Raw genomic sequence first — 25,615 nt, 5'->3', positions numbered from 1 at the left:
CTTAATAGGTTGAATATTTTTTGAGATGTGAATAACGTGTAATACATAAAATCCTTTATTTCTATAAAGTGTGAACTTGTAAATGGACTCTGTGAAGGATAGAAAGATTTGTATTTATAGTTAAGTTTTATAGATGAGGAAACTGAGTGGTAAGGAAGGATGAGGACAGCTAGCAGTTATTAAGGACATCGATGTTGCAAGGACTGTGCTTAACAGTTAACATACAACATTTTCATGGATTTCACAAACCAATGAGGTAGTTGCTGGTATTCACATTTTAAAGATGAAAAAACAAAGCTTTAGAGAAAATAGCCAACTGCATACAATCATAGCACTTATAAATTCAGTGCCAGAATTCAATCCCAGGTCTGGCTCTATAATCCATGCATTTGAATGATCAGTCCAGGGCTGCAGAACCAGTGATGGTCAAGTTGGAATTTGGGCCTGAGACTTAGTTCCTTTTTTATTGCCCTAGTCTGCTTCTGATTTTCTCAAAAGAGTATAGATATTTAATGCCTTTTTATTGTGAGTGAACTGATATTATATTAATTTTAGCTTATCTTTACTTTAATAATTTAAATGTCCCCTTACTCAAGATGAAAGCCTAAATAGAAACATTACCAATGTCTACATCTGCTACTTGGTTATGGGATGGATACAATGTCTTTGGAGAATGCAAATATAAATGGCTCAGTAGGATGTAGGCTTCATGTCTGTGTCTTGCAGGTTAAGAAGCATAAGAAAGTTTGTGATTATTAAGCACAGGTGGATCCCTAAGGGCATAAGAGAAGTGGGTTGTGGGAACAGTATGGCACAAGGATGGCAAATAAGCGGCATGACTAATCTATCCTAGCCTTCTTTCCAGAGGGGCTCTGCAGTGCCTCGCAATCCATCTCTGTACAGAACTCCAGGCAGCCACTACCCATAGACCAGGGCTGACTCTAGAAAGAAAAGTCAACTGTGAGGTGAAAGAGACTTAGTTACCAATCCAAAAATGCTACTTATTGGCTGAGTGGCCCTGGGCAGGTTATTTAACCTTGAAGATCCTCCATCATCTCATTATTAAGTAGAGGTAATGGTAGTACCTTCTTCCCCAGGTTGCTGGCAGGGTTAAAATGAGATACATATAGCACAGGCCCTGAACAGACATTAAGTATCCTTGCAAAGAAAATAGAGAAAATGCCTCTTTTAACTTTCCTTTCTAATAGCAAGTTATCCACAAAATAAAAAATAATAATGCAATATCTGGCCCCATCTTTTTTTGTTTTTTGATTTCTGAGCTTAATCAGAGTAATTTTGAGTTTTCATGATTTTTTTTGTTCCTTTTTAAAGGTGTAATGCCATGAGTTCATGGAATTTAGAGTCAGCCAGACCTAGGTTTGAGTTACAATTCTGTCATTGACTTGGAAACTAGGGATAAATTGCTAAACTTACCAAGCATCTGTCTCCTCATCTATAAAACAGGAATGACATTACCTATACCACAAAGCTATTGTGAGATTAAAAAAGACAAAACACATAAGCCATAAATCACTTGGTAAATATTCTTTGTAATCATTCCTGCAAGGCAGGTCTCTAAGGGGCACCTGTGCCCATTCCAGTGAAAGGAGCCATCTGGCCATGACACTGCACTTTGAGCTTGTCCTGTTTAGTGCGACCATTGTGCTAACTGCTATTTACCCAACTCTGATGAAGTTACTCAGTTCTCGTCCTTGGCTGCTTCCTGGCCTTTGTGCAATATCTCCTGATTTGAGGCTGGATCCCTGCAGATCATATGACCTGGTCACAGCAGAGATGGTTACGCTTTAACTTGCGTTAGTAACCAGTGTTATGAACTATCAAGTGGAAAGAGACTGAAGGTTCTGGGGATCAGAGTTGGGGAATATCAAGGATGCTGTTCTACCTAATCTTTTGCATCTGATTCAATAATTATTGATTGCCTACCATGCACCAGGCTCTGAGGATATAAACAGGACATGCCCCTGCCTTGGGGAGCTCAGAGCCTGGTGAGATGCAGCAAGAATAAATTTTCCTTTATATGAACAGTTACACAAAAAGTAAGTTGGGTATAATAAGGTTCCTTCAAGAAATATGTGTAAGAGTACACATGCCCACTTCAAAGAGAGTACATTTCTTAAAATATCCCTTTGAGGGGCGCCTGGGTGGCTCAGTCAGTTGAGCGTCCGACTTCAGCTCAGGTCACGATCTCGCGGTCCGTGAGTTCGAGCCCCGCATCAGGCTCTGGGCTGATGGCTCAGAGCCTGGAGCCTGTTTCCGATTCTGTGTCTCCCTCTCTCTCTGCCCCTCCCCGGTTCATGCTCTGTCTCTCTCTGTCCCAAAAATAAATAAACGTTGAAAAAAAAATTAAAAAAAAAAAAAGATCCCTTTGAGATTGAAAGAAAGAGAATGCACATTTCTTTAAAGAAAAATAGAACTAAAACATTTTTAGTTCTATTTAAAGAAAAATAGAACTAAAACATAAACCAAGACATATACAGACTTCAATGTATATGTATAATTTTTGTGGAATATATATTAAAAATGATATAGTACATATATTATAATATATAATAACTTTAAAACTCAGTGAACTTTCACAAACTGGACACACTTAAGTAAACAATAAGCAGACTGAGATAGGAACCTTACCAGCACCGTAGAATCTGCCCCATCATGTCCTTTCTGATAGCATCAAATATAGTTTTGTATCTGTGCACTTTATATAAATAGAATCATATAGTATAGTATGCATATTTTAAGAACACTTTCCCATAAAATTTAAATGTATTATTTGATGCTTTCTTCATTAAATTAAACCAGGAAAGGTTGATTTACTGTGTAGCATAGGCTTGAAATAAAGTATTCTCAGGCTTACATAAAAATTTCCAACTGTTTCTGCCCAGGATGATGTTTTAGTACCTGAATGTTCTGATTCTGGAGGTTACACTTCAGAATGTGAACTCATTCATTAGAAAAAGCTTTATTTGATGGAGGGCCAGGTACCTGCTTCCCAGCAACACAGCTTAAGTAAATGCCCAACTCAGACAGTCAACATTACTGTCTCAAAAATCTTTCATTCTGACATATTATCACACATTTGTCATTAGGGAACTGCATACTCACATATGTCCATAAATATTTGGTCTTAGTAGACCCAGGTTGACCTGCTTGAGAATCAGAACAGGGAAAAATCTTATCTCTGTCCTTGGAAAACATACAATTAAATGAAGGGAAAGTTTGAATGTGGCCTCTGAGAGACTCTGTTTCCCTGAAAACAAAATCATTTTGCTCTAGTCAATCAATAACTACATGGTAAATGTGAATCTTAGGCTCAGAAAAAGGTTATCGGCCACAACATTTCTTAACACTTTCATAATGTTATCAGGAATTAAAAGGTAACATTTATCAAATATTTACAAGTTGCGTGGGACACAGCACAGTGTAAACATATGAATCTGATAATATCCAAGCTACAGTTTTAAAACAGATCCAAAAAAATCTCAAAAATGTTTGCTCTTCAATGATACATTCTCCATCATGTAAAAATTTAACCATTGAGATGCTCTAATGACATGTGGAATGGGTCTCACCAGGAAGAATGTATCTCAGGTGAAAGGTCAATATCAACAGAGATGAAAGAGATTGCATTAGGCAGGTTATGCCAACCAGGAAGGACAAACATTTTCTACATGAATGTAGGAAAAAACCTATTACATAATGGAAAATGTGAGGCAAATATTATTTTATTTCAGTTGATTACATATGAAAGGTGTGTGCTAAAATACACAAAAAAGATAGTCCTGTCTTCCTGTGGTTAACTCCATTCTGTCTTTTGCTGTATGTGGTGGCATTTGTCCATATTTTGGGTGGACAGAAACCTCATTTATCTTTCTCCTTCCCCAGTCCCTTGAGCACTTTGCCTCTGTATTAGGGCTTTGCCCAGTCCAGAGCCTCCATCACCACTTCCATTGTGGTGGATCTTTTATTGCATTAATTAGAGATGGTCTAGAAAAGTAAGGGGAGGAAAAGGAGCAGAAAGAGTGGAACATAAGCTGGTATACAACAATCTTTAGAAAATATAAGATCATTAGCTGGAAAAAAAATAGAGTCACATAGCCCCAATACTTCAATCTCCGCACCCCCATCCTCCTGGTGAACTTGAATGATTCAGGACATTGCTGTTCAGTTTGTACCTCGTATACTACTGCCGTCTCTGTTGTGTTTCACCTCAGGGCCATGTGTGATGGCCACAGCTCAGACAGAAGTGGAGTGGGCCTGACTAGAGAGTAAGGTATATCGCTATAGTGCTCTGAAAGATTTAGGACAGTGAAATAACACTTTCCAGAAAAGAAAATTTCCTAAAGTAGATTTTATTGGTGGAGCATTTGTTTCTTTGCTTTCAGAGTTGAAAGTGCTTACATTGTGAATTTCTTAGCCTTTAAATCTGAGAAGTGTGTTAAGCTTTACAATGATGGTGGATGGCAGCTAGAAATTCAAGGTTGTATTACAATGGTAATTGGAAATAAGGCCCAAATGGCCTTGTGGAAATAAAACAACAACAACAACAACAACAACAACAAAATGTTTCTTTCTAAAACACAATAAGTGAAGATTTTTATCAAATATGGGAAGAGAAACTGGGGACAAAGAGAACCAGAACTTAAATATCATGAAACATTGGGCAACTACAGAACAGGCATACATACATACATTTTTTTTTATTTCAGCATTTTGCTGTGAATGAAATACTGCAAACTATAAAAGGTAATAATTTGTTTTTATTTACATGCATGTAATCATAAGCTTTTTAAATTGGGCAATATAATGTAAACCAGACACCAGTTCATTAAATTGGAACTCTAATGGATATTCACCCTGTGTAAATATGGGTGGGAAAAAGGAGAGCTTTAGAACTAATTGACTTCCTGCCCCAGGCACCCAAACATCTTTCTGCAACTCTGGATTTGTCCCTCCAGGATACTACTGCCAAAATGATCAACACAAGGTCCCAAAATAACAATTTATTCTGCCCAAAGGACATTGTGCCCTCAGTCTCCTGGCCAGATGAATTGGCACAATTACATCCTTCTCTCTTGCTTTCCCCCTCAGGATATCCTAGGTGTCAGGGCTTTACATGTTGCGATGATTCAGAGCAAAAAATCTGCTAAGAGGAAAGACGGTGCTACAAGCGTCTTCTTAGATTCTTAGGTCCAAACTGATGGAGCGAAACACAAATCCTCCAATGGTCTGTTTCCTTCAAAACTTCGCTGCCCCTCAGGCACATCCACAGATCAAGTGGAAAGTTAATCCTTTCCTGACTCCTGACACAAATATGTTGGCGTTAACCAACAACAGCCCCAAATTAGCCGATTTTAAGTCTTCTTTCCCTTCACCAAGAATTAGCAACTTAAAGACCATTGTGCAAATGCCAGTTAATCTGCTGAGCTCCAGTTCTCTGTCTGAAGGAATCCAACAGAAAAATATACATTCATATCTGCTTTTGAAAAAAATTTTTTTTAACGTTTATTTATTTTTGAGACAGAGAGAGACAGAGCATGAACGGGGGAGGGGCAGAGAGAGAGGGAGACACAGAACCGGAAGCAGGCTCCAGGCTCTGAGCCATCAGCCCAGAGCCCGACGCGGGGCTCGAACTCACGGACCACGAGATCGTGACCTGAGCTGAAGTCGGACGCTTAACCGACTGAGCCACCCAGGCTCCCCTCATATCTGCTTTTGGAAAGAAAACTCTGTTCAACATGGTTTTTGGATCATTTCCTCTTTTTTGCTTTGCCTCTTTTGCCTTAAAACTCTCTTCTATCAGCACATTCTTTGGACAGAGCTGTGTTTTGGGGGGAAAAAATTTCCTTTACTCGTTTTCTTTCTGAGTCAGACTCACTGAGCTCTGCATGAACAGACCCTTTCATGAGGAAACCCCACAGCTCATTCTCAGGATGTTCAGGAACAGATGTGTGTCTGCTGAAAAAGCTTTTCTCAGTATAAATAAGCTCAAGGTAGGGTTCTTAACAAAGAGCTGGGAAGTTGGAAGAAGGTGGTCATTTCCTCAGAGGCTCAACATCTGACCCCACTGAGGTCCTCACTTTCAAGTATTAGGATGAGTGATTCTAAAACCCACACACAGGTGGGCACTTGAGCAGTGATTTTGACCCTGAAGAGCTGCCTGCTAGGGAATTACTCACCAGCAGTATTTCACTGCCATTTAAAGAAAATGGTTTGGTTACTTCCTAAAGTGAGGGATAGGGAGAAGAAAAGGGCCAGGTAGATTGTTCCCAGTGAAAATGAAAAAAGAGGAGACATTTACATAAGTCCTTAGTAGTTCTTTAAGACTAAACTCTTACTTATAAAAATTTTTTAACAAATTTAGAAGTAGATGGGATTCTTACCAAGAGGGACATAGCTTTCTATTGACTTTTCATTTTAATGAGGATTAGTTTGAAGGATCACCTTCGTTCTCCATTTATTTGCTCATTTGTTCATTCATTCAGTCAATATTAATTATTAAGTGCCTACTTATGCCAGGTGTGGTGGCAGGTATGGGGATACAACAGTGAGCCCAACTGGTCACCTCTACCTCTCCATGTAGGTGAAAAACAAGAAATGGATCAACTAATCACACAAATAAACATGAAATTACTAAGCTCTCCAAGGGCAGGGACATGGGACTATGCAAACCCATAAGAGTGTTGTTCATCCTAGTTAGGAAGGTCAGGAAATACTTACCAGAGGAAGTTATAATTGAGTCTGGATGTGGAGGGGGAGTAGTACTCAAAGAACTGAAGGTATGGCTGGACTGGGGAGAGCAAGGATGAATGGGAGATAAGATAGAACAGAAACAGACCTTTAGGGATGGGATCGTGCAGGCTCTCATTACCGGCAATGTGAAGGCATGGACGTTATCCTAAGAGCAATGGAAAGCTATCAGGGGGTTTTACACAGGAGAAATGCTAGGATATGATCCAAGATGACATGACGTGACATAATACTATTAGGTTGGATTTCTGTGCCTGCAGCATGTTGGTGGTGGTAAGAACAGAAGGGCAGGCAGGCTATCAATAGACTGAAAGAGACCAGAAAGGTGAGTGGTACAGGTTATTTCATTTAGAAATCTTTACACATTAATTAAATCAATCTGATACAAGGTAAATCAGATTTCTTTTTTTTTTTTTTTTTTTTTTTTTTGTCTAACACCTCATAAAATTCTTCTTTGGGACCTACTTACATTTTCCCACTCTCTTCCTAAGAGATCCTTCCCTCTGTTTATTCAACAGAAGATTTGCTTCTGCCATTTTATAAGCCAAAATCACTTAGCCAAACTGTCTAAGAATCTTTATTTGTAAAAGGGCTAATTATAGTCTCCAGGCTTTCCTTATGGAGTGAGTTATTATGAGTGTAATCTGCAGTTATAGGTATGAAAGTTACCTGTACACTAGAATACATGAGATCAATGTAGGTTGGCATTATTGCAATGCTTCTAATTATGTGTGATGTCTACCTTCTCTGGGAGTTAATGGAATGTTGCTATGAATATTCTGGCAGGAAAAATAAGTTTAGGTGCTTTAATTATGATACTCATCAGATTCCTAGATAAGGCAACAATTAGTTCAGAATTAATGGAGCAAAACAGAGACAGACCCAGAGAGCAAATTGGGGCCACTTTGTAGCCACAGCCTCAGGTCTCTGGATATTATGAGACTATACTCCAACCCATTTACCATGGTGAAAAGGCATGTTTAATCCAGTAGGTGGCAACTGTGTCCTCAGAATGCATCCATTCACAACTGTGAGGAGTTGGAAAGGCTCTAAGAACTGAGAAATGAGGGTTGCCTGGGTGACTCAGCTGATTAAGTGTCCGACTTCAGCTCAAGTCATGATCTCATGGTCCATGAGTTTGAGCCCCATGTCAGGCTCTGTGCTCACAGCTCAGAGCCTGGAGCCTGCTTCGTATTCTGTGTCTCCCTCTCTGTCTGCTCCTCCCCCTGCTTATACTCTGTCTCAAAAATAAATAGACATTTTTAAAAAAGATTAAAAAAGAATGTAGAAATGATATCATTGTTGTCTTTGGGGGGCACTGGTAGAGAAGAGCCTCTGGTCTCCCCAGAAGAACAAATAGCTATGCTTAATTAACCTCCACCTTCTGTTTGTGTAAGCAGGCTTAGGATTTGATCAAACAAATCTACTTTAACAAGAGGGGGGCACATCTCAGGGAGGGGAATAGGTAGCATAACAGTCATAGGAGAGAAGAAAATAAAAACATATCAAACTTATTATAGACCTTTCTATCCAAATTCCATGGAGGCCAAGCTACTGCAGGAATCTGGGTCTCTCAGATACTTCTGTTCTCTGTCCTCTTGCCCCTTTTTCATTAAATTTTGGCATAATCTCTGATGACTTTCAGAATAGAAAGAGCCTGTTCCTTTTCCAAGGATGCACTAGGCAGTCATGAACTTGATTGTGTAGAGGAGGGCAGAAAAAAGAACTAAGATGTTGGGGGCATCCTCTTCATCTGTGAGCATCACCTTCCACACATTGAGAATCAATTCTAACTTTACAACCTTCTGTGTTTCTCCTAAGGTCATCTCAAATTGTATTAGAAAAGTACTCCCCAAACTGAAGCAGTGAATTCTAATGTACGATAACCTTGTCTAGATATTTCTACTCTGTCTTGGTAAAGTAGTACTCCTTGGGGAAAGTTGTGAAGAGGTGCTGAAGAAATCCAAACCAGGCCTTATGAGATGTTTCCATTTGAGAGCAGAGAGGGCTCTTAGGGTCTGAGGAGGTAAGACCTTGAGAATCCCACTTCCTGTTCCTTAAGGAGCCTTTGGGATGCTATGTTTGTGACTATGTGTGTCTGTGTGTGCAGCAGGAAGTAGAGGAGTTGCACATTTACCTTTGTAAGAGATAGCGAATATAAAGGGGAGCCGAAGAATCTTCTGGAAGTTAGGATGGTCTATCAAATCTAATAAACGCTTACTAACATGAATGCAGTTTGAGATGCTCTTGAAGATGGGTAGGACTTAGGAGGCTGAGGTAGGGTGGGAATTGGCAAGACATTGCAAGTAGAAGAAATAGGTGGAACAAGGAAAATAAAATATGAAATGTAGGACTTAGACAAAAAAAATATCTAGTCAGTCAATATAGCTATACATTTCTGAGTTGATTAGAAAGGGAAATAAGGCTGGAAAGCTTAAGTATGGTCAAATTATAGAGAGCTTGGAAAGCCAGTCAGAAAGGTGGGAGGACCATTGATTCAATCACTCTGAAATATTTATGTAGTGTGACTATGTGCCAAACACAATTCCAGGTGCTTGAGATACACTGGAAAGCAAAAAAAAAAAAAAAAAAAAAAAAAAAAAAAAAAAAAAAGAATGTTTCTGCTGTTACAGGATTTACATTCTAGGAATGACAATCTGCTATTTATCTGCCTTTCATTCAGAATGTCCATGAACTAAATTCATCTCTACAACAACCCCATATGGTTGGTATTATTATTAACCTGCTTTAAAGATGGGAAACTGAGAGACAGGGAGGTTAAACTTATTGCCCAAGGTCACACAGTTGGTAAATGTCTAGAGTGGCTCTTAACAACTGCATAATACTAGTTGTAAGAGCTGAAGGAAGAGAATTTCAAGGTGGTATGTTTGGCAAAAGGGGTAAGTGCAAGATTATACTGTAATAAAATACCATAGATGGACTAGGTGACTTAAACAACAGACATTTATTTGTCTCAGTTTTGCAAGGAAGCCTGAGATCCGGGTGCTAATATGGTCAGATTCTGGTGAGAGCTCACTTCCTGGCTCACAGGCAACCACCTTCTTGCTGTGTGTTTACATGTCCTTTCCTTTGTGCTTGTGCTGTTCTTCTTTCTTTTTTTAACCACTCTGTCATGGTGTGATTGACCACAAAGAGCTGTGCATATATGTACTAAATGTATACAACTTGATCGGTTTGGAAATAAGTATGCACCCATTAAACCACTACCACAATCTATACCATAAATCTATTCATCACATCTAAAAGTTTCCTCCTGTTCTATTTATTATTATTGTTATTATTATGTATGTATGTATAATAAGAACTCTTAATTAAAATAGTCAAACTCAGAAGCAAAGAGTAGAATGGTGGTTGCCAGGACCTAGGAGGAGGGAGAATCAGGGAGGTATTAGTCAAAAGGTTTTAAGTTTCAGTTATGCAAGACAAAAAAGTCCTAGAGTTTTACCATCAGCATAGTGCCTATAGTTAACAATATCATATTGTATACTTAAACATTTCTAAGACAATAGATCTTATATTAAGTGTTTCCTTCCTCTTCTTACAAGGCCCCCAATCCTATAGGAGTAGGATCCTACTATTATGATCTTATTTAGCCTTAATTACTCCTAAAAGCTGTATCTCCAAATACAGTCACACTGGGTTGGGACTTCAGTATTTGAATTTGGGGGAGGGACACAATTCAGTCCATAGTACCAGGCAATACTAAGATTTTAAAAATCGCCTAGTATTTGTCCAGGCTTACTGTCTACCTATGTTTTCTCATTTAATCCTAGTCATAACCCTAGGAAGTAGACAATATCCTTCCCATTTTACAGATTGTGGAAATATATAGTTACAAGAATTTAAAGAAGTTTTTTAACCACTTGTACATCTATTGATGGCCCCTGACCTAAAACCCCTAGTCCACTTTCTCTGTACCACACTCCACTGCTCAGCTGCCGGCCACAATTCTTACTCAGTGCATGGCTGGGTCCTAAAGGCTTTGTGACCACTGGAAAGGAAGCACTCATTTTACACAAGAGGCTTCTGCTGTGCACGGAAGCCCAATGGCTGCCGAGAACCTGGCAGAGCTTCCTGGGTACTCTGGGAAACAACTCTCTGCCCCAGGGAACCTAGTGTGGAGAGGAGATGCAGAAAAAGAGGGTTTGGATAGTGAATTTATCTGAGTCAGTTCAAGAAAAATGATTTTTTAAAAAGATTGTTTTATTTTTTTAAGGAGCTTTCAGAGGGAAAAATGGTACAACATTTCCCAGGGTAGAATGACTTAATCTAGTGACTGGGGGAAATTAAAATGTGTTTTCCGCAAAAGGAAATCTGAACCTCCTTTTTTTATAGCCACCTTTCATGGACTTTCTTTTTTAAATGTCTTCATTTTCTCATTCATTTCTACATGGTTTGCTATTCGCATGGCTCTATGTAAAGGCTGCCATGAAAAAGGAGCCTGTGGCTAAAACCATGAGAAAGACATTAGTGAAATAGTTTGTTAATTTTCCCAAGACATCTATCTGATCTAGGTAGAACCATGAAGAGTTGGGATGTCTAGAAACCGACTTGCCCCTCAGGTGATAAGAAGTGAGTATTAACGGCATTCTATCACTTGGATATTTTGTACCAATAGGTCTGTGGGAAAGGTAAATCAAAATAGGAGCTAAATTCAACAGCTTATATTTGAACAAATTACTGTGTTTTCTCATAAACTCATAATAAGTAACATAGATACATGGGTTTCATATCAGATGTCTTCTATTAGTGAGCTAATATTTATCTCCTGAAATTCTAATAGCTCATCTTTGCTTTCAAACACTCTCAGATCCTACATTTAATTGAATAGTTGCTCTGCCCTTGGAGAATTCACATATGTTAAATAATTTAATCTTCACAATGACCTACTGAAATGTGGTTATTTCCATGTTACAAGAGAGGAAACTGAGTGATGCCTGCCAGTTTTAGCTCCTGTAAGTTCACTGAGGACTGTGCCTGTTCATCATATATCCAGGGCTCACACAAATATCTGCCACATGGTAGTGGTCAGTATTTATGAAATTCCTGAAGAAAAACATAGCCAATTTCAAACTCAGATTTCAGGTTCTTAACAGCAGTAAGAATGACTTATGACATCAGAATGACTTGTATGGTAATCCTCATAGAGAATTATTTTCCTAGGTATTGCAACATTATAGACACACTCTGGAAATACCCATTTCAATTTACTACTCTTTTTAATAATGTAAGGAACATATGTTTACTGTATAAGAATTCTGGAATATAAATGATCAGTAAGAACAACAAACAGGGCGCCTGGGTGGCTCAGTGAGTGAAGTGTCCGATTTCAGCTCAGGTCATGATCTTGTAGTTTGTGGGTTTGAGCCCTGCATCAGGCTCCATACTTTTTAGTGCAGAGACTCTTGAGATTTTCTCTCTCTCTGCCCCTGCCTGATTCATACTCTCTTCTCTATCTCAAAATAAATAAAAGTTAAACAACAACAGCAAACAAATTTAAATCACTTGATACCAGGCCACTTAGAACACCTGCCTCTGTCTTGCAGCATCCTGTGCTCTGATAAAAATATGTACCCTTTTTTTCAATTTTTTATTATTACTGAAGTATAGTTAATATATTAGTTTCAGGTTTATAACACTGTAATTCAAAAATTCTATACATTACTCCGTGCTCACTGTTGTAAGTATAATCACCATCTATCACCTTACAGCACTATTACAATATTATTGGCTGTGTTCCCTATGCTGTACTTTTAATTTCTGTGACTTATGCATTTTATAACTGGAAGTTTGTATCTGTTAGTCCCTGCACCTAGTTCACCCATCCTGCCTCCCCTTCTCCTTTGCCAACCACCGGTTCTCTTGTATTTATGAGTCTGTTCCTGTTTTCCTGCTTATTTGTCATTTGTTTTGGTTTTGAGATTTCACACATTAGTGAAATCATATGGTATTTGTTTTTCTCTGACTTATTTTACTTAACATAATACCCTCTAGGTCTATCTATGTTGTCACAAATGACAAGATTTCATACTATTTTAATGGCTGAGTAATATTCCATTGCATACACATACCACATCTTTATCTGTATTTTCTTTCTTAACAAAAGGAGTGTTCTGTTCTTCCCATCTACCTTCCTGAGTTCTCCTTGGAGTCAAAGACAAGATGGGTTCTCTCTTTATGATCACCCAACAGGATCTAATAGGACCATCCCCTAGGGCTGTGGACCAGAAACGGAGATAACAAAGCTCCCATTTTAAACAGTTTTATCCAATTGCTATCAGTTAAAAACAAGCACCAGGGACAGCATGAAAAGAGCAATGACTTTGTCCTCAATCTCAGTAGCTCAGTGTAAAGAACAAATTTAGGTGATATGGTATTAAATCCCCAGATAAAATCCAGATCTGTCATAGCCATTCTATCTCCCAGATCCTAGCTAGTGAGCTACCCACTATAACAAGCCTTTTGGTTTTCCAAATTCTTTTCTCCTGCAATCTAGGACTTAGACACATTGAATTATATATACTTGACTAACTAAAATGTATCCTTGCTTCTCTGACTTCATTTCACGTAAGTGATAACTAAAAGGCTGATATGATTGGTAAGTATAAGGAAGAAGCTGCCTATTCCAGTAAAATTTGTTTAGCACTGTGAAACAGAGCTTTGTTTTTCCCTCAGCTCATACTTCTCCTTGGTTCCCTAAAGTCATTGTGCTCAGCCTGACTGTGTCAGGTCCCTCTTTTCCAAGGTTTTTGCTAAAGGTATTGCCATCACTCTGACTCCACAAGGGTTTTCATTTCTTATTCTTTTATTATGATTTTTAAGATGTAAGTCTTGATTTTTGTGAGAGGTCAGGGAAGACTGGCAAATGTAGAAGGGAGAAAAAAGAGTAACATGATATTTTCTGTAGAAAAATGCATTTTGGGTGTCAGGAGCTGACAGGGGAAAAACACACAGGCATTCATGGCAAAATTGTTGATGGAAGCTTAGGGGACTAATCCTGATGCTTACTTTATTTTCTTTTTAATGGGATGTCAGTTCTGAAGAATAAACAGTCTTTCCTGAATCCAGAGTTATAAGCACTTATTTGTCTAGATAAAGTACAGAAAAGAAATATTGTGTGCTGTGGCCCATAAGTCATCTTCATGGCCTTTCAGGTAGACTACCAAGGATTTTTACTGTTCAACTCAGTGGAACACAAATTGGTAAACTGAGAGCTAACTGATCACAGCCATTGAAGCAGTTCATAGCTGACACCCAAAATTTCATCTTAATCTGAAGTGGCAACATCAATTACCTAAAAACGTGCCACAGTAGGGAATGCCCACATCCCCTATTATGGGCAAAAGGAGAAAGGAGCATGTATCAGATGCCTCAAGGAAAGGCCTGTTTTATTCTGAGACTTCTTCCAAGTGTTCCCTACCAGAGGAGTAGAGTGTGGTCACCCTGCCCCTCATTCCCAACACTCCATAAGGCAGCACCTGTACAGAAATGTGGATCACAAAATACAAAGATGCAAAATGGGATTGTAGCACAGGACAAACACAGAAGTAAGGTTACTGTAGTCAGTATGTTTAACAGCCTGTCCCTCTGTTCTAGTATTGTGAATTGTGGAGGCAGGAACACTAGCAGTCAGAGTGTGAATAGCTAAAAATCAATTTAAAATCTGAACGAGGCACAATTGCTGAAGGAAGGCTGAGAATTCTCTGCAATTGCTCTGAAAAGCTAATGACAAGAGGAAGCTGTAAGTGAAGTGCAGAATGGCATGAAGCAAAATCAAAGAGCATGTAACAAGCAGACAATGTAAAACCTTAATGACAAAAGAAAATGTGAAATGATCTCACCAGGTTCTTACTGAGGAATGTTGGAAAGTTAATACCAGAGCCATATTATCCATTATAACATTAGAATACATTTAATTCCAATAGAGTTTCCTTCCTTGCAAATGGTTTACATAGTCCTTAAATTTGAACAATGGTGGTATAATGGGAAAACACTTGGAACCCAGAGCTGGCCTCAAGCCCTACCTGAGCCTATTGCTAACTGCTCATTTAGTCCACTCAGTCATTCCAAGAAAACTTTTTGAAAACCTATATATTTTACACTCCATTTGTGTTGAAGCAACTGTCTAATACTTTTGGAACTCAGATTACACATATGGAAACAGGAATGGTAATTCATATACTGACAACCTTGTAAGGTCTACAGAGAATCAGATGAGAGAGTGTTAAAAGGAACTGGACTATGGCTGTAACTTTTCCTTTTTTTCTAGACAATTCTAGCTAATAAATAAGCTCATTTAAGTTATTTAAACCTGGTCTAAATAATGTGGTAATTAAGTTGGCACTATGACTGCAGAAACTATCTTTTGGTCTTCTGAGCTACCACTGAACCTCTAGGCAGCACTGAGGCATCATTCTGAATGCTTTTAGCACTCCATATGTGATTCAATTTTACTAGAAAACTGTCAAATATCAATTGGATTAATAGGATTCCATTGATCTCTACACCTGGTTAGATAGAAAATATCAGATTTAGAAACTATCACATAAAAAAAAATAGTCCTCTGTTGTTCATAAACAGGTTGAGAAGTTAGTAGAGAAGCCTTGAGTGAGCTGCAGCTTGGCACAGACACCCCCTCTTGTCTTCCAGAAAGCCTTCCCTTGTCAATTTGTGCTCAGGTCGATTCAAAGGACATATTGTACTGGGGCCAACATTCAACATGCTTATGAAAATGCCTCTCCATTCTTTCCTGTTTCCACAGAGGCTTGTATTTAAAATGGCCCTGCTGAGTGTTGGTAAACTCAATTGATAGAGTAGCCAGAACATTAGCATATGTATCTCTCTAGCTCAGGAATGGAAGAAAAGTTGGTTTCTCTTACTTTACTTTTATGTGGTTGCTCAATGAATGAGAGTTTAGACATAAAGCTTCTCCTTCTTTTCCGGCTTATTTTCTTACCAATGATCAAGCTTCTTCTGGTATGCAAATGGGCCATTTAAAAGGCAGAAAACAAAATCCTGTAATGATGTGGAGTAATTTTGACCTTATTACCAGGCTTTTAGTGTATATGTAAAGTCAGAAAAAGAACAAACGTCTCTCAAGACCTGCGCTAGGTAATGGTCAACAATGTTACCAAATAGAGAACTTTTCCCCTGCCCGTAACCGTAAGAACACCATTGTAGCTGTCCCTGCTCTTCCTCTTGCATGGGGCGTGTTTGTCTGCATTGAGCTTTAGATTCCACACAGCATTGTCCCTGACACTCTCTAATTTCATAATCACAAGTCGGCAAAGTTTATTATCTCCAATTTATAGAGAATAATTCCAAAGTATGAATTGATCTTCAGGGCTTCAGTGAACTTGACTGAAATTCAGGTCTTCTGACTATAGGACTTTGCTGGTGAGTTTCTGAAACAGCTTGTATGCCTAGGAAAGAACTAGCACTGGGTGAAAGACAGATTGTCACCATGTCTTAGGTCCTTTATGTGAGTCACCTTAACACCAATTTGTATACAAAAATTCACAAAGAAATTCAAACTTCACAATTTATGTTTTTACTACCCTAATCATTTTAGCATTCTGTCTACTTTGATAGAATGCACTACATATGTAGGTATGTTGTAAAACTTCTTCCACGTTCTCTTAACCCATCATATTAAAAACCATGCCTTCATACTCCTAGCATTTAACAGTATAATGGGGCTGTTTTAAAAATAATGTATTTTGAGGCTGCATTGATAGAAATACACTATTTGGAATGTACAAGGGGATAGCACCATTCTGTGCTAGGTCGGGTCACATCTCAAACACAACTTTCAGTTCAGCACATTGATAAAATTAATATTGTGTATGTCCAGAGGATCATGCCTCCACCACCGGGAACTAGGGATTTGGGCCTGGGGATGAAAAAATGTAGGGTGAACATGATTGCTGTCTTCACATTTGCAAAGGCTGTCAGGGGAAGACAGATTAGACTCACTCCATGCCGCCCTCCAGGGCTGAACGAGATTCAGTGTGTGGCAGCCACAGGGTGGCTGATTGAGGCTCAATGGAAGGAAGAGTTTTCTAAATTATTAGATCAGTTCACATTGGACTGAGTTGCCTCAAGCTATAGGTTGCTCCCAGGTACCAGAAATGTGCTCACAAAGGCTGAGCCATCCTTTGGCAGAATTGCCAATGCAGGTATTCAAGAACTGGAAAGGGATGTAAGGAAATATCTCAGATACCTTGTATTCCAGATATTCTTGGGTCCTAGGATTCATGGCGAAGCAGCATGCTCAGAGCCTTCTCTCTTGTTTTCAGACCATCGAAACTAGTTTTGTTAAAAACACTTCCACCAACAGGAAAACAGGAATTTGTTGGTTTTGTATATCCCTTTGGGCTTATTCTCAATTCTTCCTTATTTTCTCTCATTTAGGGAGAAGATTTTATTCTGTAGTGGAAATATAGATATCATTGAATTTCTTTTTTTTTAAATTAATTTGTTATTTTGAGAGAGGAAGAGACAATGCAAGTGGTGGAGGGGCAGAGAAAGAGGAGAGCGAGAATCCCAAGCAGGCTTCATGCTGCTAGCACAGAGCCTGATGCAGGGCTTGAACTCATGAAACCACAATATCATGACCTGAGCTGAAACCAAAAGCCAGACACTTAACTGACTGAGCCACTTAGGCACCCCAACATCATTGAATTCCTTATAAACTCCTGAAATTTAAAATAAATTGTCAATGTTTTTCTTTTCTAAAGACTTTGTGTTTTTTAGAGCAGTTTTAGGTTCACAGCAAAATTAAGAGGAAGTACAGAGATTTCCTATATACCTTCTGCCCCTAAATATGCATAGCCCCTCCCATTATCAACATCCCCCACCAGAATGGTACATTTGTTATAATTGATGAACCTACACTGACACGTGATTATCAGCCGAAGTCCACAGCCTACATTAGGGTTCTCTCTTGGTAATGTACATTCAATGGGTTTGGATGAATGTATAATGGCATGCATCAATCATTATATTTTTTCTATATTCATTTTCTGTGAAAGCATGGTATCACTTGGTGGGGGATATTGATGATGGGGGAGGCTATGCATGGATGGGAACAGAGGATATATGAGAAATCTCTGTATCTTCCTCTCAATTTAGCACAAACCTAAAACTTTTATTAAACATGAAGTCTATATTTTTTAAAAGTTTGTGCAAAAGGACCTTGAGCCTGCCACATTTCTGAGAATGTGATTGTACTACTAGTTCATGAGCCCTCTGGTCTTTTTATCGGCAAGAAAGAAAAGGCACATTCAAACTTCATAATTGAGTTGAGTGTAGTATAGAAATGTTTCAAAGATAGGATGGGGCTTAGAAAAATAAATTGTACAGGACCTAGGGTCTAATAATAGTGGGCACAGTTACTACTCTGAAAAAGTAACAGGGAAGAACAGTTTCAAAAACCCACTGAGGGTCTCTGTGTAGAAAGAATTACTGTCTGGTATAGAGACTAGGCCAGCCCACCATGACCTGGCAGGGGTGGAGCTGAGAGAAAGCTCTCTCATTTTTATTTCTTCCCACCCTCTGTCAACTGCTAGTGCCTCTCATTGGTAGAACCAACTGAAAGCCTGTGGGCAAGGGCACCTGTCAGTGCTGTCCACATGTATCAGCCTTACAGGGCAGAGTAGGATAGGAGAAGAACTCAGAGTGGACATGGAGAGGCCAGAAGGAAATGATCAACACTGTCCTCTCTCATAGCACTCACTGAGTTGGTCATTTCCTATCTGCTGTCTTTGTAGCCTGGAATGTACCTGTTAGCAGAGCCTATTTAATTGACTAAGACTTAGAATTGGCTTTAAAATAAGATTAAAAACAGTCATTGTTTTAAAAGAAATGTTCTATCTTCTGATTATGAGAACTAAGTAATTTAACAATAAATATTTCATTGTAAACCAAATATTTGGGTTCATTTAAGAAAGGGTTTTATAGTAGGAGATTTATAAAAATCTCATACTTCCCAAAATGCTTTATTGGAATTGAAATGCTCCTTCTCCCAAACTAGCCATGCTTCTTACTGTCTTTTCCTTCCAAAGCCATCTGGTATGGTCTTTGATGGGAAATCTGTGATATACCTTCTAATTTCATTCTAAACATTCATATTCAATACAACAGTGTATCATCATGTTTAGATAATTGAAATATTCAATATTTTTAGCTAGGTTAAATGAAAGGAAGATCATTTAAACATTACTCTTTGTTGTATGGCCTGTAACAACTTGCCAATAGAAGATACACATACTACTTATGGCATATAAAATGCCATAGTGTTGGGGAAATCAATAAGGTTATGACTGGAGAAAGAGGGATGGGCTAAATGGTCATCCCAGATTCCACGCACACATTTCCCTCTCTTCATCTATAAGGAATTATCAGAAAGCAAGTGAGTCTGGTATTTAAACATAAATTCATCTGTAATTTGGTGCTTTTCAATGGAGGTTTTCAGAGCTCAATTTCAGTTTCATCTCAAAGTGGAATTTCAGAGTTACTTGACAATAACAGGTTTGCTCTTGAAAAATGAAAGTGGAAAGTGAAGTCTGGACTCCCCACTCCCACTTACCATGTCATAGACTTTCACCTTCTTCCAGAGTGAAGAGCATGCTCAATGTTGATGGAAACACAGTGAGCTACCTTGTGGGAACTACTTTAGTGCAGCTAAATGTTTACTGTAGCAGAAATGTTCAAATCTTGTTGAGAAATTCATAGCACTAAAAGCAAAAGCGTTTCATAGCCTTATAGGTCCAGATATGTTATATCCTGTGAAATCTAATATGAATTTGGACTCCAATAAAATATATGCAAAAGGCCCATATTTTGATCCTGAATTCCTCTAGTTTTTCATATAGGAGAGTTTTCTATGTGATGCATCCAACTGGAGGAACCGATAAGATAATCAAGAACAAAGGTCTGTTGTGCTGCCCCAAGTAGTAGATCCAGATGGTCTCCTGAAGAGAAATTGTCCCCAAACAATTACCCTCTTTTGCTTTGGGGACCAGGTAGGAAGGAGGTGTTTAAGCTGAGTATTTGTACATATTCTTTGGAACTGTTTAGATTCTGATGAGGATGCAAGAGGTATTAGAAGTGTCTCAGATATAAAAACTATGGCTAATAAAAGCTAAAAATCAAATCTTCTGTTTAATACTTTGGAATTATTTCTGTTTAAATTTGGTAGAAAAACTATCAAACTATTAGTAGAATTTCTAAAAACTTTGGTGTACATGATGGAAAGACAAAATATATATATATATAATTCATTGCCAGGAATTAGATTTAAGGGTATTAGCAAATTTGTTAACTTGTGGTCTGAGTTTAAAATTAGCAAGTTCTTAAGTAGCACTGCTCAATTACACCATACATATTCTAAGGATATAATAGGACTCCATTTAGGTCATTAATATGTGACTCTCTTAATAATTTACTTTTTGATAAATATTGTCCAAGTGAAATTTTTTTTCAGATTCAACATGTTGCTTTTCCTAGAAAAATACCCAAAGCAGATGACTTTCCTAAGTAAAGCTGAAACTTGTAGAAATTAATCAAAAGGACATCTTTGTTCAAATAATTGGGGTTGGGCAGAGGGAGAACCCAGAACACACTGCATGTTATCCGAACCCTTGCACAAATATATCTTGGGAGACCAAGCTGGCTAGCTTGGTTGTTTTGCAGTAGAGTCGGTTTAGAAAGCAACATAAAATCTTCACTATCTCATGTGTATTTAGTACACTTTACAGTGTTTTGGTAATAGAAATATTAGAAGAGTTTGTCAGAGTGTGAAAATGACAAGTGATTACATATAAATTTTGTCTTATGTTTCAGGTGGGAATAGAGGCAAAGAATGGTGTACAGTGGTCATACTTTTTCTTGAATGTTTGTACCATTTAACAAATAAGATCAGAAAGTGCTCTACCTACTGCCTTTTTCCAAAGTTATCCCTCACTGGAAGAAGAAAAAAAAAAGCAATAATATAGTTAGCAATTATCAAGGAGTAAGAAATGACTGCTGTGTTTAGGCCAATGGTAGAATAAAGCATGTTCTTTCAAAATCCTGCAGAAGTCCATAGAGAAGTGAGTGGCAATTGCTAAGCATTATTTGTTCCTAAGATCATATTTTCTTACATGGGTGACCTTGGACAAAACATTAAAACTTCATTATATGTCAAGACACTCACTGCTCTACCATTCCTCAGCAGTTCCCCATCGTTTGAGGATGACGTTGTGACTACTCTGAATGGCATAAAAGATTCTTCACAACCTAACCCTTGGCTGCCTCTTCAATCTCATGTCCTAACACTCATACATCCCCCCATCACCACAAATGTATCACAATTCATTATTGTAGATCTTAAGTGGACTGTGTCTGCAAGCCCCCTTGCCTTCCTTTACTTATTTAATAAATATTTTTGGGGTATATACTGTGTGTCAGACACTGAGCCAAGGGCTAATAATAAATGGTGAGCAAGGCAACGTGATCCAAAGCCTCATGCAATTTATGGTAGAGTGGGGATAACAAAGAAACAGAACACCCCCCCCACACACATCACCAACAACAATAAATAAATAAATATAAATAAAATAATTATAGATTGTGATAGGTGCTGGGAAGGGAAAATAAACAGAGGGTTAACATAGAGACAAAAGGGAATGATGACTGTGAGGTGGTGACACTTGGTATGTGCCAGGTGAAGACCTGGGACAAAGACTTCCAGACCAAGAAAAAAACATATACAAGTTCTAAGTATGGAAGATTTTCTAAAGTTCGGTGAATTAATAAAGGCCAGTGTGGCTGGAGTATGGTGTGGAGGACATAGCATGAGGTGAAGGTGAAGAGGTAGCTTCAGATCAAGCAGTCCTATAGCTCATAGCAAGGAGTTTTATTCCAAGTGCAATCAAAAGTTATCGGTTAGATTTAAGCGAAGTTGTAACATGGCTTAATTTATGTTTTAAAAAGATTTTCTGGCTTTGTGTGATGAATGAATAAAAGAAAGACAATAGAGAAAGTGGGTGGAACAGTTACTTAGGCTATTCTGGCAGACCAAAAAAAAAGGGATAATAGCAGATGCGTTCAAGAGATATAGGGGGGAAGAATTAGCAATGCAATTGAATTTTTCTGTTTTCTGACTTATTTCTATTATCTTAAAGTCCCAAACCAAGCATCCCCTACAAAACTAAGCTACTTTGAAAGCCTCTTAATCCCACAGGGTTAGAGACCCCCTCTTGTTCTCTAAGCAGCCTGTCACATGGCTCTACAATGTGACATACCATAATATTGACTTCCTTGCCTGCCTTCTGTAAGACTGTGAACTATTTGTAGTATAATGGCTGTGTCTTGTCCATTTCTGTATCCTTGGCCTGAGAACAGAGCCCAGTGTGTAAGAGGTGCTCAGTAGATGTCAAATGTGTGTATGAATCTTGCCTTCTAGATTGTTGGAGAGCTCTTCACATGACTTGCAACACTGAACGGAAGCCAGATCTAGGCACTTGGGATTGATTCTGATACTGAAAGGATTGTGGAAGAGCTTCTGCATACCAAAGACACCTACATGTATTAGAAGTGACCAACACATCCCAGACAGGAAGCCAAATTGATTTTCCAAAGCCACTTTGGGGGGAAGAGTTCTTGACTAAGGTAGACTTTCTCAAAAGTGTTTTGAGTTCCATTTCTAAACCTTGCTGTGACATTTACAGTTCAGAAAAGCTTGCAGCACATAGCTTACCAGACACTGTCATTTTTGACAAGGAGTTTGCATTTATCAGTCGTGTGTCTGGGAACTGTTGGGCAGAATCATAACCAAGCTGTCACCAGGGCCTCCTATTACCTTCAAGCAGATTCATTTTAATTCACCTCCATAAAGATTTAAGTGCCTAACATGAAACTTAAGGTGTTGTGCCTGGCTGTTAAAATAGAGATTGATGTCAGAATATTTCTAAAAGATCTCTATTCATAAGGAACTCACAGCCCTGTGGGGCAAACAACTGAACAGGCATTGCTGTTGAGGACGATAAGAAGTTACAGTGTGTACATATAACATTATATGTATGCACGTAGTAAGAGAAAACATAATAATTTATGTTTTCTTCTGGAAGGAGGAGTAGAATGTATATTTGGTCAAAAGGAGCTTAACTTGAACTGGATTAGTAGTTTACCTGTCTCTCTCTGTCAGCTTCCCAGATGCAGGGAAGCCAAAGGCTTAAAGGCATTGGCTTCAGAGCTAGACTGTCTGGGTTCAAATCAATTACTTTATGACCTGTATAACCTCTACCAAGTTATTCAACAATTATTCACCCCAGCTTACTCAACTGTTAAATGGGATAATAATAGTACATACCCTGTAGTGTTGCTATGAGGATTAACTAAGTTTGTACGTAAGAACATGATAATGTCATTCCAGGCAGTGAAAATAGTATGACCAGAAGCAATGGGTGTCCATGGAATGTCAAGGAATTGCAAATCTCTGTGAACAGAGTATATGGTATATTTGAAGAGGGAGATTGGAGAAGAGATTGGAAACACAGTTTGTGGCCCAGATCCTGAAGTGTTTGTAAAACATGCTAAGAAATTTGGATTTGATGCTATAGGTAATGAGGAGTTGCCAATGGTTTCAAACAAGGAAGTGGTGTGACCAGATCTTTGTCTTAGAAAGACTCTTTTGTCAAGAGTAGAAGGGTTGGACTAGAAAGGGAAAGAATGAAAGGCAGAGAGTCGAAGCAAGTGATTATAGCAGTAATCCATGAGAGATGATTCAAAACCCATAATGAACAATAGGGAATGCTAACCTGCTCAGTTTAAGGTTTCTCAGGTATTTTGACCATAGGATTCTTCTTTCCTTATATAATATTCCAAGAATTCCTCAGGATTCAGTTTGGGAATGCTAGCTTAACACCTGCTAATTAAAAAAAAATTTTTTTTTTAATTTGCTCCCTTTACATTTTTCTGCATCTCAGATTTGCTATTCCTAGCACCCAGCTGGGAATCATGATCACAGACAGAGCTACTTGTACATTATCTGACATGGACAAGTTAGCAGATCAACGAATGAGCAAGTGTTTCATGGAAGCTGAGTTTATGCTGAGATCTTTGGATTTGCACATCAGCCAGTCCTCTGCCATAATGTTCTCTTCCCTTTGCCAGAGAAGCTTTGTGAGGAGAATAGTGTGATAAAAGTTGTATTTGAGGAATATTAATCTGTTGTTGGCCTGTTTGGGGTGGTATAATGCCGGGAAGCTTAGAATTCCCTTTCCAATGCATTTGGTGCAGTTCTCTCTGAATATAAAAATAACAAATCCTTAGAATGTGCTAGGTATACTTACCTATAGCAGTAATCCATGAGAGATGATTCAAAACCCAGAATGGGGTATGAATAGTAGGGAATGCTAACCTGCTCAGTTTAAGGTTTCTCAGATTATTTTGACCATAGGATTCTAAGTGCTACATACTTGGACAATACACACACATACACACACACACACACACACACACACACACACACACATTTATTCTTCATAATAACCCTATAAGGCAGAACTGATATTTTCCCTATTTTATGGATGTGCTGAGTCACAGAGAAAGCCAAAATCACATAGCTAGTAAAAGGTAAAACAAGGAGTGTCAGTGGCAACAGCTGGTGTGTGAAAGAATGTGTGAGTGAATGAGTGAGGGAGTGAACAGAGTAAAAGAACAAGAGATTATTAGTAAGCATTAGAAAAGTAAGAAGAAATTAAGGACAGTTTAAAGACAACATTAGAAGCCAAAACGGGAAAAGAGACCCCTGGTTAACCTGGGCAGTATTCCAAAGAAATTACTCTTCAAATGAGAGAGTTTGAAGTAGTGGTAGTAAAGAAAAAAAAAAGTGAAATTCACTCAAGATTACAGTAAATAGGGCACATTGGGAAAGTTAACACATTTCTCTGCTGTCAAGATCAAGCTCTTGTATTATTATTGGCTTCTATAAGTGGCATTTGAAACAGATACCATTTCAACTGCAAAGAGTTTACTGAGTAAGACCCAAGAAATGTTTTCAATTTGCTGGATTCCGTGACCTCGAGAATAGAAATGGCATCTGTGTATCTAGAAAGAGGTGCAGAATATGTCCTATGGAAGGCTTGCTGACACAGTTCTAAACAAGACATCAGTCCCTACCTGAACCTGTCCATAAGCATGTACCTAGCCCTGTGTTAGGTGTTGTCAGGGACAAAAGCATAAATATTATCAATCAATAAACATTCCCAAAGTATACACTAGGGCTAAATGGATAAGATATAATCCCTAATCGCAAAAACCTCCTAATCAACTAGGAGAGAAATGGTACAAACACAGCGATACGTTTAGATGACAGGTTTATAAAGACTCCTGTCCCAATAAAACATACCTAGTAAAGTGTACTATGAAAATAAAGTACAGAGTTATATAATAAGACCAAAACCACAAAATAATTTTAAATAAGAATGGCTCAATAAGGATTCAAGACAGGAGAAGGAATTTCAGGTGGGTCTAGGTTATTAAATAAATGATGATGAGGAGGAGAAAAATGTTTCAAGAAGGAAAGAGAGCAGCAGTACTTAATTCTGATTACAAATCAGGGACACTGAAATGGTTAAAAATATAATAATCATAATCATAACCATAATGTCTTTGGGCTTCCTCATTGAAGAAAGATTTCACTGACCTTGACTTATGAAATTAATTACCCAAAGCATATAATGCTAACTGCAAACTGTTATTTCTTCTGAAAGCAAGGTCCATTCTTGGATGTTTCTGATTTCACTCTCCCCATCTTTCTACGTTGGGGTTTTGGTCTTCA

At 38.3% G+C, this 25,615-nt stretch overlaps 1 long non-coding RNA gene across 5 annotated transcripts; it reads right to left on the bottom strand.

Moving 5' to 3' along the window:
• LOC125168309 (uncharacterized) lies at nt 1-25,615 on the bottom strand. 5 transcript variants are annotated; one of them, XR_007153075.1, is made up of 4 exons: nt 25,481-25,615; nt 23,592-23,698; nt 17,012-17,217; nt 1-89 (listed from the first exon to the last, which is right to left on the bottom strand). It is a non-coding gene; the product is annotated as an uncharacterized LOC125168309 (long non-coding RNA). The 5 variants fall into 5 exon arrangements; XR_007153073.1 differs by lacking the exon at nt 1-89 and adding an exon at nt 3,783-4,005; XR_007153074.1 differs by lacking the exon at nt 1-89 and adding an exon at nt 5,097-5,459.

Source organism: Prionailurus viverrinus, chromosome B3 (assembly GCF_022837055.1).
Source record: "Prionailurus viverrinus isolate Anna chromosome B3, UM_Priviv_1.0, whole genome shotgun sequence".
Lineage (NCBI taxonomy): Eukaryota > Metazoa > Chordata > Mammalia > Carnivora > Felidae > Prionailurus > Prionailurus viverrinus.
Note: the sequence above shows the minus strand (reverse complement) of the source record. Positions and strands in the feature narration are given on the sequence as shown.